Genomic DNA, 12,472 nt, shown 5'->3' on the forward strand with positions numbered 1-12,472 from the left:
AATAACTGTGGGGCCGGGAAGTTTGTGGTCTCGGCCCACTTTATATTAGGGCCCAAGGCCCAGGCCAAGGAGACCTATTGCCGAGGACGCGTAATGAAAGCCCTAAAAAGGTCCAAGGATGTGGCCAAGGACAATCTCACGCTCAGCATCCCACAAGACACCTAAAAGAAGAAGGACAAGTTTAATGCAGGGACAAGACAAGTGAAAAAGCTGCCAATACTATAATAAAGAGCTCTGCGTCTGACAGGCCCATGCTCTTCACCATGCTAGTCAACTTTTACGTCTACTCCCAACCACTTTAGGTATGGGCTGATAGGATAAGTCCTCATGCCAGAAAGTAAAACTTACACGTGGACATTGAAAGGGAAGTAACTACTAGTATAAAAGGGAAGAAGAACCAAGGGAGAAGGGGACCTCCGGAGGGAGAGGCCCTAAAAAATGGAGGAAGAGAAGAACACTAAGCTCCTCGGACGGGGTCCGAGGACAAAAACCCCATAGGGTGCATTGAGGAACGGCTTTGTCAGTCACGTCAAGTCCACCCTCATACGAACTTCCATGAAAACCACGCCCAGACCGCTATCCAGTGACCAAGATTCAGCTTTTCAAGCCCACACTCTACAAATTATATTGTTCGGGCCCTTTATATTCGAGCCCAATGTTGTTCTTGGGTCCTTAATAATCGTGTCCTTACAATTGGCGCCGTCTGTGGGAAGGCTTGCGCGTTGACACAGGTGGCGGTGGAGTCAAGCCTCTGTCAAGCAAGGGTCTGCGAAAGCTCTTTCGTTTCCAGCAACACGCTGTTGTTGTTCTGACATAAATTTCCTCTAGGGGCTACGCCTCGCAGTGTCAATAGCACGGGCAGCTCTAGGGGCTTCCAACATCAAGCTAACGTCCCCCACCTTGGTCGAGGGGCTAATTTTCAAAAATAAGAAAAACTTATTTTGGACAGAACCGAGGCCTTGTATGATCCTCGGACTCAAGTCTATGGGAAAACCAACTACTTAAAAGAAAAATTACAAGTTTTGGACAGAACCAAGGCCTTGTATGGTCCTCAGACTCAAGTCTATGGGGAAACCAACTACTTAAAAGAAAAACTACAAGTTTTGAACAGAACCAAGGCCTTGTATGGTCCTTGGACTTAAGCCTATGGGGAAACCAACTACTTAAAAGAAAAACTACAAGTTTTGGACAGAATCAAGGCCTTGTATGGTCCTCAGACTCAAGCCTATGGGGAAACCAACTACTTAAAAGAAAAACTACAAGTTTTGGACAGAACCAAGGTCTTGTATGGTCCTCGGACTCAAGCCTATGGGGAAACCAACTACTTAAAAGAAAAACTAAAAGTTTTGGACGGAACCAAGGCCTTGTATGGTTCTCGGACTCAAGCCTATGGGGAAACCAACTACGTAAAAGAAAAAGGTGCTATCAAAATACGTCAAAGTTCCCCACTACTCGGCAACCCTCTCGGATGGCTTATTTTGGGTTCCACATCCTCACGCATCGCAGAACACTCAGCTGTTACCTCGGTTAGTCTCATAAGTTTAATCTACTGTGGGTTGGTATTATTATATTTGATAGTCTCAATAGGTTCAAATTAATTGCTTTTTGATACGAGGTTTCTTGCCCCGAGTGTTGTTAAATAAAAATACACATGAAACACATCTATTCACAAAGTAAGTACTGTAAAAAAGAAAAATATTTAGAATGAAACAGAATCATCTTTTATTAAGATAAATAACTAGTACAACGTACAACATACAATAAAGGAGCTTAAGTAAGCCAATACTAAAAGCTAACTGCATAAGCAAAGAGAAAAAGTACAAAGGAGAAGCAGAAGAAAAGCTGCAAAGAAGAAAGATGCAGCAGTTCCAAAATGTTGTCTGATGAAACCCTTTCCCAATACTTTTACGTGCCCATAACTCAGGCAGTAAAAGAACTTGACGTGGGATTAACACCTTTGAAGAAAAGGTGTAGGGAGCAGAGTATTCATCGGTGGCCACACAAGAAGTTGATGAGCCTCCACAATAGCAGCGCTCGCGATAGAGCGACTAGTTCTGATGACGGGAAATCCCACTGCAGTCGCACCGAAAGTTTGACGCGACCAATACCTGCTTCGGATTTTGACTGAAAGAGGTGGAGGACCCACTCCCACCTTGTGAGAACGGAGAACTGTCTTCAGTCTTTGTCTTCCCTGCCCTGACCGCGCCATCCTGAGATTCGGAGAGACCCATTGCTTCTGGAGCGGGTGTGGTTCCTTCATCCCCATTTGTGCCTCAAACATATTACTCTAAGGGTTGATTGCACTGGAGATGAAGACTAGGAGCACAGCTGAAGGGTTGAGAATTTGAAGGGGACAGAGGATTTTGTACGTGAAAGGAGTAACCTCCTACCCTGCTTCTTATATAGAGGGCAAATTGGAGGCATTTAATCTACGCAGGTTCCCAAGAAATGCTACAGACGAGACGATTTTTGCTCAACTCCCAGCGCCGTCTGCAACCATAAAGTTTAGATAGCCTCATGAAGGAGACATATTAATGGCACGCCTCGAGCACTGAAACGTCGAGGACGCCGCGTGAGTAAATCTAGAAGGATGTCTCATAATCCGGCGCGCCTCCCATACAAACGGATAAACCCCAACATTAATGAAGTGCAGAGCTGGGCAAGCCATGGTTTGGGCCTAACATCACCAAAACCCTCCTACCTAACCACAAGGTCAGGCAGTAGGATTTTGAGGGGCTATTGTGAGGCCGGGAAATTTGTGGTTCCGGCCTACTTTATATTAGGGCCCAAGGCCCAGGCCGAGGAGACCTATTACCGAGGACGCATAATGAAAGCCCTAAAAAGGCCCAAGGATGTGGCCGAGGACAATCTCACGCTCAGCATCCCACAAGACACCTAAAAGAAGAAGGACGAGTTTAATGCAGGGACAAGACAAGTGAAAAAGCTGCCAATACTGTAATAAAGAGCTCTGCGTCTGACTGCCCATGCTCTTCACCATGCTATTCAACTTTTACGTCTACTCCCAACCACTTTCAGTATGGGCTGATAGGACAAGTCCTCATGCCAGAAAGTAAAACTTACACGTGGACATTGAAAGGGAAGTAACTACTAGTATAAAAGGGAAGAAGAATCAAGGGAGAAGGGGACCCCCGGAGGGAGAGGCCCTAAAAAATGGAGGAGGAGAAGAACACTAAGCTCCTCGGATGGGGTCCGAGGACAAAAACCCCATAGGGTGCATTGAGGAACGGCTTTGTCAGTCACGCCAAGTCCACCCTCATACGAACTTCCATGAAAACCACGCCCAGACCGCTGTCCAATGACCAAGATTCAGTCTTTCAAGCCCACACTCTACAAATTATATTGTTCGGGCCCATTATATTCGAGCCCAATGTTGTTCTTGGGTCCTTAATAATCGTGTCCTTACAATAACTTTAACATGTTATTTCTTATAATGATGGTTTTAAAGTTAAATAGGACTTCCAGCCCAAATATGAGGTAATGGGATATAATTCGGGTTCAAAACTAATAAACATGCTTGAAGAATTATATGTTTTTAATATAAATAAAGGGTTTTCTACCTTTTCAGTCAAAAAAAAATTTAAAATAAAGGGTTTAGTTAACATGTGTTCTTAGGATATTTGTTAATTGACTATTTTTAAAAAGTTTTAATATCATTTTCATAAAAAATATAAAATGATATAAAAATGTTAGTTACTTTTTTTTTCCGTAAAAAGTTTTTAAAAATAGTTCATAAATCAATGTCTTTAAGACATTCGCTAACTTATAACACATTTAACTTTTCCTAATTACTTGTAACACATTTATATAGATTGTGCCACATTACTTGTAACAAATTTAACTTTTCTCATAGGTACAGTTCCTTAAATCAGTAAATCTCAAGATTAATAATGCATGCTGTAGTTAAGTGATATACCTAAATTTTGTCCTTTACAAATTTGATGCATTTGTAACATGCCTCACTGGAGTCTTTGACAACCCCCAAACCAACCCAGACCTCTTGTCCAACTGCCAGAATAAATCTGCCTGCACAACTGGGTTTTATGAATTTTGATGCATGTGGCATGTCTCATTGAGTATTTTGACACTATGAAGTAATTACCAAGCAGACAATAATTTTTGTCAGGACAATAACTTTAATATTCATAAATAAATAAAAAAGGACAATAACTTTAATAGGGTACCCAACCAAATGCTGTTTGTACTAAGCTGATATCTAATTATCTATCCATAATTCCATATATATGTAGATCCGAGCCTGAGCTGCAAAGAGCATGATACCGATGATGGCCTCTAATTGTCTAACTACCAGTTATATTCGGCGGATTTTTCTTGAGTCGGCCGATTTTCAATATGCTTGTATGATTCAAATGACTAACACTAATATATATATATATATATATATATATGTTTCATTCGATTTCAAATATATATATAATATAATTTTACAATCATTAAGAGAATAATTATAATTTTACAATCATTTCTTCTATTATACTAGTATCTATTAACTAGAAGTAACACAATTTCATGTAAGTTCTTACTAAAACCTATCCAAACACACACACACACACAAAACCATTCATGTGTATGACCTCTTGTATACCATGTCAGAATTGTGTTAGTACATAATGGAAATTTATTAGATAGTGTGGGAGTATATTTCTTTACTCTTACATAAGGGTAGACCCTATAGAGATAGGGATTCATTCCTGTGTAATAGGGAAAGAGTATACTCCCAGAGTACCCAATAATTATTATTACATAATAATCAATCATTTAGGTATATTATTACCAAAATATTCACAATAGAATTTTATATATATATATATATATATTTATATATATATTCTTTTTTTCTTTTTTTTGCAACAAGTGATTATTTCTTATTGTGGTAAGTAACTACACTTTGCTAGCGGCAAGTAGCTACCATTAATTAAAGACTCAAGTAAATTACATAATTTCCTATAGTTTGGATGGTTTCAAATTAAATCCCAAATTTTAATTTTAAGTGAAACTCATGAACATTTGTTTAATCATTTCAATCTCTGTAAGTCTCTATCACTAAAAGTAAGAGAAAGTTCAAATATTTTTAATCCACACCCTCAGGCCTCAATAAGGCTCAGTAACACAAATTTGTATAAGTTAAGATTAAAACCTAAACTAAACACACAAGAAAATCCTTCAATGTGAAACTATAGGATCCCTTATATATTATATAAAAATTGTGAAATTATATAATATTTAGTCATTTTGTTATTATCACCAAAATATTTATATAAAATTATATGGATTAATTGCACTATGAGTCCTAATTAAAATTACAATTAACGCAGTTGCTCTAATTGAAACTCTATTGTTGAAGTGACAAAAAAATTAAAAATTTATATTCCGATCAAAATTCTACTACCAAGACTATCTAAAAATTTAAAAGATGTTTTATTACATATTTTATTAAAACAACAATGACTTATATTGTCAAAAACTTAGAGAGTATAACTAGCATTTTAACAAAAGCTTAATTATCAAAAGTTTCTAGTATATTTAATAGGAGTTTTATTATTCAATTTAAATTATTTTTATTATCTATTTTATTGTTCATTTTTAAACTATGAATGTTTTGAAAATATCAAAATGTACCAACCAGTTAAGCTACTCTTAACTTGCAAGGACCCAATCTGAGTCCCAAGCCCAAGAATAAAAAAGATTTTGGCCCAAAGAACTCAATACAATGAATTTGTAAAAATTGAGTCAGAAAACTAAACTCTAATGAATTGGACAACAATTATGGTGGGTCAAGATCCCCTGAAAGCAAAGATAAACAGGTTTTATCTAAAGAAAATCGTCTTTGACACAATCCGAGGAGATCGATTCTTATATATATTTCCCTTGAATTTGATTACAAGTCTAGTTCTTGTTTCTACAGTATTTTTATCTTGATTTTTCGATCCCTATTCTCAGTGTATTCTTTCTCTTTTATACTGTCTTTCTTTTTTCATCTCCACCTTCCCCGTGTAGACCAGGTTTCTAACGTTGATCCTTGTCCCATCAGCGCCTTTCTGAAATCTCTGGGAGTAGCTGTAAAGCTGAAAATTATTGTTCAGGTATCACTTCCACATTAATGCGGCCAAAGAGTTAGCTACAGAGCATTCAATGCGGTGATAACAGCTTTCTCTTATATATTTCATAGTTCCCCTTTGTCCTATGCTTCCATGATACATATCCTTATCAATGGAATCTCCCGGAACGTTGTTCTGGATGGCAAACCACACCTTCTGACCTCTGCTTTGCTTATCCGAGAAGACATTCCTCCTCGGACCACCTTCTTGGGCCCCTCATGACCAGACCCCATGTCTTCATTCACTAATGCAGACTTTCATGATAGCGTTTACCCATCCTCGGATTACTAGATGTCCTTGGATTGGGCCTCTAGCTCAATATATATAGATATATATTACTGGGTCTATCATACCTACATAACTAATCACCTAGCTTTTTAGAGCATGTATTAACTACCATTAGCCAATTTGATGACTAAATGTAAAGTCACAGCATGAAGCTTTGCAAGACTTTATAGCTGCGCCTGTAATGACATCACTTATATTACAAGTGACGTAAAAATAAAAATAAAAATATAATTTTTTTTAAAAGGTCACCCCATACAGTTTACTACCAATTAATAAAGCAGAGAGTCAGCACAGAAAGAGGATCTCTGTGATGTTGAAGGTGTAAATATAATTTAACATCCCTGTCTATGTAAAAGTGAATTTAATGTTTTTTTTTCATTTTGGGTTTGTTTAGTGTACACATCAATATTGTCAAGCACACACATGGATCCATTTAATTCACTGGCACGGATGGACCATCATCCGTTATGACTTACTGGACCACGTAGTAGTGTATGGAAGGAACAATTTCCCGCGTGCCTTTAGCAACTCTCTCTACCCCCAAAATGCTCATGAAGGTTTTGATTTTGAAAACGACTTTGATTCTCTCAGCCTGTCTCAGAGATCATTATTAGAGAGATCCAACGGCCATATGCTGTTGAAGTTTTTTAATACAACTTTTGTTGAGTACACTTTTGGATCAGTAACAAAAAGCCCATAAGCTTTTAATATGGCTCATGAGGCAAGGCCCAAAGCCCACTAACATGGACAGCTCAGCTCGCCGATCCTTCAAAATCAACAGCCCATAAATTGATGGATTGATTCATTTGATTGTAAGTTTAAAGGAAAAAGAGGGAGAATTTTTTTCGGTCTTGGGAAATCAGTGCATTTGGGCCTTGTGTTGGACTCTTTTTGCTATTGTTGTTAAGAATGAGTAGTTTTTTTTTTTTTTTTTTTTTTTGCTAAAGAATGAGTGGTTTTTAATTTTTTATTGTTGGTGCTATAAAATAAAGTAAATAGCTTAAACGGAGTGAGATGATTAACAAGGAATATATATATATATATATATATATAAACTCTTGTATTAGTCAAGTAGTCATCCACTCCTAGTTAGTAGTTATGTGTAACATACAATACGAAAATATACACGACGATTTGAATCGGAAAGTAAAATTGTGTTATTTACAGTTAATGTTATATTCGCGTAAGTTGTATATGTTGTTTAAAGGGGAAAAAATATATTTAATTCGTTGTCAAACACAAAAATCATGATAAAAATCTAAAATTTTCTATAAAAGAAAAAGAAACGATAAAAAAATTCTAAAATATAAACTTCATCATACACATGGATTCAATTATCTTTTTTCTTTTACTATTTGTTTGTACTGATTTAGTAGACCATTCCAATTCCACATACTAGTGAATGTCAAAAAGTTAAAAATAAAAGCTTCATTGTATTGAGTCTATTGACATCTACATGCCGACTCTCCTACTATAGTCAATTTTTATTGTACCTAAGCCTAATGACTTGTTTGAATTGAAAGAGAGGGAGGGAGGGAGAGAAGAATAGAGTTGACTGGAAATTGTACTAATTTACAATTCCTGGCCAACTCTACTGTACTCTCTCCCTCCCTCCCTCCCTCTCAATCCAAACAAACCTTAAGTTTCCGCCTCACAAATCACAATTCCTAACATCAAACTATTTTTCTTTCCCCATTTAAAAAATTATATATTTGTTTTTCACTTTGTAATATATTTTGCTCTCTTTTACTTTTATTTTTATTATTATTATTTTTTAAATAGCTTTTATCTATTGTTAAGTTAATAACAAAAAAATAAAAATAAAAATAATCTATGAACACAACTTTTGTCCTATAATTTTTGTTACAACCTTGACATGTGGAATTGTGAAAAATGAGAAAAAAAAAAGTAATAGGTTCGTATGAAAGTAATGATTTACTGATAGTAATCACACATCTCATCAAATTATGACAAAGTGTATGGTCATAAAAGAACTATTATTATATTTACATCCCTCCTTATTCTATTTATCTCCAAAAAGAGTACAAATGTTTCCGAAATTTTTTTATCAGAACTTTGAAAATAGAAATGTACTATACTCATATTGTTCATTTCTTGAAAGATGCCGAATGATACCCATTCATATTTTTCTAACTATGCATCCACTGTCTTAACTCTTAATACAAAATACAATGTAATATATTTGATATATATTAGCTCTATATCAACTACAACAATGCTTTTCCACATATATATTGCCTTACAATGCTTGTTGGGTTTAAGGGATATGGTTGCACTAATAAGCACAATAACAATCAAATAAAGGATAGAGTCAAGACTTGGAGTTAGGGGACGGCTCTATTTTTAGCTGTGTGCAACAACTCCAGCCTTTAACTTTACTACTTTATCACTAAGGATTTTTGTTTAAAACTTTTTAAATGACCAAATTGTTTGTTTTGAAAAATTGATTAATTGGGCTTAATTTTTTTTAGCTTTATTATTGGTAATTTTTGTTATTGGGTTAATTTTTTTGGACTTGTATATTTTGTTTTAGATTTAATCTATTAATTTTTATGGCCTTTAAAAGGTGAAAAATGCGAAAATTACAAAAAAAATTCAAATTGCTAATGTGGTGAGTAGTTATTGATAAGTAAAAAGGTACAATTGTGCGAACCAATAAGAATTTGCTACCTCAGTAGTTTGTAAAAATATAGTAAAAAAGTGTGTGACTATAACATTACTCTTAAAAGAATTGATGGCATTATTAAGAGGGTAAAATGTGATTTTATTGAACAAAATTGCTAAAATTAGTACCTACTAATATACTAATATTAAAATATATATATAGGGGGAGCCATTGCCCCTAGTCAATATATAAATCTGTCCCTGAATCAGATAATGAATGGATTTCGGATATACATCACCCATGTAAAGTTTACATTTCCCAAGTAAACTTTACATTACCCAAGTAGACTTTATTTCTAAATATTCATTCTATTTTTGGTAATCGTATTTTAAAAAGGATGGTAATTATATTAGACATATGTTTGGAATAAAAGTTTTTTTTTTTTTTTTGGTTATGGTTATTAGTTTAAAAGAATTTATTAATTGCAAATAATTTCATAATAGATTATTATTTAATAGAAAAAAAAAATGCATTTTCCAATGCAATGACCTGACCAAACTTAATTATATTCATCATAATTACTTTATAATAAAATTTTCAACATAATATACGTTGATATCCATTTTCTACGATCCCGATTCAACCAAGCCTAACTTCATTGTGGGCTCTATTTATGTATTATATTTTATTTTATTATTTTAAGTATGGCCCAAGCTCATGCAACTTATTGGGAGAAATTGAGGAAGTGTGGTTTGGAGGGTATGGGTCGGTTCCTTTCGGACTTTTTGTATGAGCCCAACACATATGTGCTACCAAGTGGGTAAGGGACACTGGTAGTACCTTAGGCTCATGGAAGAGGTCTTGTACTCGAAATTTCCACTCTAAAACAACTTTTATGCTCTGGGTGACTGTGGCCCAACTTTTCTGCTATACCATTTTTTGCCTAAAACACATAGCTAACCCTAAGTGGCTAGCCTGGTCTACTGCAACTACCAAATGCAATCTCCAAGGACCTGCCATGTCTAAGAAACATCAGCCCATAAATTTAGGCTACTTTATTTCCTAAATTATGCAAAAAGTAAGGCATCCCTCTTACCCAATTAAATCAAATCTGACCATAACTTCTTTGATTCATACCTTAGGGTTCAAAGCCTCTTCTATTGATCAAAAATAGTCACTTAGAGCACCCTAAGTTCAATACAAAAGGCCCCAATCAGATTCAAAATGAACTAGCCACGTTCTACCCATATATTTGAAACTTCAGAGCAAAACCTCATTCAGCCAGTCAACAATCTTAGAATTCCAAAGCTTAGGGGTGGAAATATGGGTACAGGGGAACCTTCCCTCTCTTCCTCACAACATCTCTCAATTTCCTCTTCTCGGTGACTGTGGGTCGAAGTTTCAAACCTGTTGAACCACGTTTTCCCCATAGAGTTGAAACTTAAGAGCGAAAACCCACTAAGCCAGGAAACATTATCACAATTCTGAACCTCAGGGGTGGAAATATGGGTACAAGGGAACCTTTCCTCTCTTCCTCACAACCTCTCTCAATTCCCTCTTATTAATGACTGTGGGTCGAAGTTTCAGAAATGTTATATTTTTATACTTTTTCTGCACTTTTATTATTAGCATTTTGATTCTTTCTTGTCAAAGCACCATTAGCCTTTTTTTCATTATACATTTGGAATTTTGGGCTTGATTCTCCACAATAAACACCTCTAAATAACCCAAGGGGAATTTTGGGCCGTTCTCGCATTTTCGGCCCTTGTCGCAAAAACGCCCTTGACATTTTGGCGACTTCACTAGGGAGTCAAGTAGCTGAAACAAGAGAAGTCATGTATCCAAAGATGCAAAACCAGCAAAAAGATGATGTTTCTCACACCAACTTGTCGTTCTAAGAGGAACCGTATGATACTTTGCCACGCAAAAAGAGCATGGTGAAGTTGAGCTGAAATAAGTTCTATCCTTAGCTCATTGAGTTGCTGGAGATGCTCCGAATCATGTGACGAAATCGCTCAACCTCCGGAAGCCACCCAAGAAGTGAAGGATGGAGGGAGAATCAACTTTCTTATTCAAGGGAAAAATTTTCATCCACTAATCTATATTATTTTTTAGCTATCATTCTTATGGATGAATCATCCTATATCTCTTGCTTTACATGATATTTGTGATAAAAATTTTGTTGTAGCTTGAAAATGCAAAAATAGTGAGCCACAAGTCCAACCGCAAAGGGAATGACGGCTTCAATCAATAATCAACACTGCAAAGCTCTAAACATCAATGTCAAAGCCAAGAACCCCAATGACAACGGCTAAAAGCTCATCCTCAACATCTTCTCAACACATGTGTCCTTTATTGTTGAGTTGTATTGTTGCTGAGTTAGCACCAAGCATATGGGGGTTGCCACGGGTGATTAACTTATTTTGGCACAACAATAATTACCGCTGTGTGCGACCCTTCGTAGCTGAATATTTTTGGCATCACCGCTAAATGAAATCACCAAATAGCTAAAGGCCATAACTAAGCCCATTGCAAGTTGCTAGATATTCGACACACCAAGTCTTCAAGTAGTGACATTTCATAAACCAAGTCTTGAAGTCATACGAGCGATATGCTATTGGCAAGGCACACTTAAGCTAAGACTCTCAAGCTTTCTCTTTACTAATTCATCTTTTTTATATATTGCTTGAACCACTTCAATCCTTCAAGTTTTTTTTATCAAAATATTTTCTACAAGTTGTTTGCGTTAATGCTTAGCTATGACTATCATTTACTAATATAAGTTATAACTACACTAGGGGACAAGGCAAAAACCTTCTCGAAGCATCCAACAAAGAAGGAAAGCTGGATTTGATTTCCTTTCATCGAAGCAGTGACACATTCACGCACTCTAAGCCTTGACAAGCTCACACATCCAAAATCATGGTCAATCGGTGCACGCTAAGCCATGGCATGTTCATATATCTCAAGTCGTGACAAGCGCATGCATTCGAAGCCAAGACAACACTTTAATCATTCTTGAATTCAAGATTATGCTTGAAGGGGGAAGCACCAATTCATCTTTTTTATATATCACTTGAACCACTTCAATCCTTCAAGTTTTTTTTATCAAAATATTTTCTACAAGTCGTTTGCGTTAATGCTTAGCCATGACTATCATTTACTAATATAAGTTATAACTACACTAGGGGACAAGGTGAAAACCTTCTTGGAGCATCCAACAAAGAAGGAAAGCTAGACTTGATTTCCTCTCATCGAAGCCGTGACACGTTCACGCACTCTAAGCCATGACAAGCTCACACATCCAAAATCATGGTCGATCGGCACACGCTAAGCCATGGCATGTTCATATATCTCAAGTTGTGACAAGCGCATGCATTCGAAGCCAAGCCAACACTTTAATCATTCTTGAATTCAAGAT

This window comes from Quercus lobata, chromosome 12 (genome assembly GCF_001633185.2).
Source record: "Quercus lobata isolate SW786 chromosome 12, ValleyOak3.0 Primary Assembly, whole genome shotgun sequence".
Classification (NCBI taxonomy): domain Eukaryota; kingdom Viridiplantae; phylum Streptophyta; class Magnoliopsida; order Fagales; family Fagaceae; genus Quercus; species Quercus lobata.